Raw genomic sequence first — 1,094 nt, forward strand, 5'->3', positions numbered from 1 at the left:
GGATGTTTATAAAGCGGCTCTCTTGAGGCCGGCACTTGAGACGGTGGGGTCACATTAGCTCTCGCCCACCACACTCACAAGTGGAGGTCATGGTCACCCCGCTTTACAGGTGAAGAAAGCAGCTGAGCCACAGAGAGCCTGTGTTTTGGGTTTTGTTTTAAAGTTTTATTTCATTTCCACTTTCTAACGACCATAAGGAGCCCTGCTGGCTATCGTGGTCACGTCGGGCTTTTAACCATACAGTCAGCAGTTCGAACCTACCGGCCACTCCGTGGAAGAAAGGTGAGGCTTCCTAGTCCCGTCAAGAGTCACAGTCGCAGAAACCCACGGGGGCAGCTCTGCCCTGTCCTCCAGGGTCTGTGAGGCAGATTCGACCGGGTGGCTGGTTTTGAGTTCTGAGAGTCACAGGTAGCAAGGGGCGGAGCCAGGATTTCATATCACCTCTGCTTGGTCCTTAGCCCGACCCCTCACCACCACACCCATCATTTCTCAACCGCCCAGTGTCCCCGAGGCCACGTGCCCCACCCATCGCTCTCTGTCCTGGGCAAGTCACTGAGCCTCTCAGTGCCTCAGTTTCCTGTGTGAAGTGGGGGTGCTCCTGGCATCCCAAAGAGCCCTAGAGGGTAGTGGGGTAGACACCGAGCTGCTGTAAGGTCAGAAGTTTAAACCCCCAGCTGCTCAGAAGGAGAAAGGTGAGGCAAAGTGGGGGGCTGGACACCCCGTCCTCACCACCTCTAACCCCGTCTCTGCTGCCTTGGGGCAGATTTTGTTGTTTCCACCGAACGGAGGCCACTGGCTCCACAGCCCTCCCTGCCAGGCCTCTCCCAGCGACGTTTCCACTTGCTCTGGACCCTGGCTGGACTCCGAGGTCTCCTCCCCCTTCTCCTGACCCAGGGGAATATGCACACAGGAGTGGGCGTGGGTTAGGGGAAGAGGTGCCTGCTGAGACTGCCCAGAGCCCAGAATGTTGGCAGAAGAGGGCCGGGATGTCACAGCCCACCCCCTCCCAAGCATTTGGCAAGGGTAGAGCCCAGAGAAGGAAACGGGGTGGTGTGTGTGTGTGTGTGTGTGTGTGTGTGTATGTGTGTGTGTAG

This window comes from Echinops telfairi, unplaced genomic scaffold (genome assembly GCF_000313985.2).
Source record: "Echinops telfairi isolate 266 unplaced genomic scaffold, ASM31398v2 ScPeMD7_922;HRSCAF=1371, whole genome shotgun sequence".
NCBI lineage: Eukaryota > Metazoa > Chordata > Mammalia > Afrosoricida > Tenrecidae > Echinops > Echinops telfairi.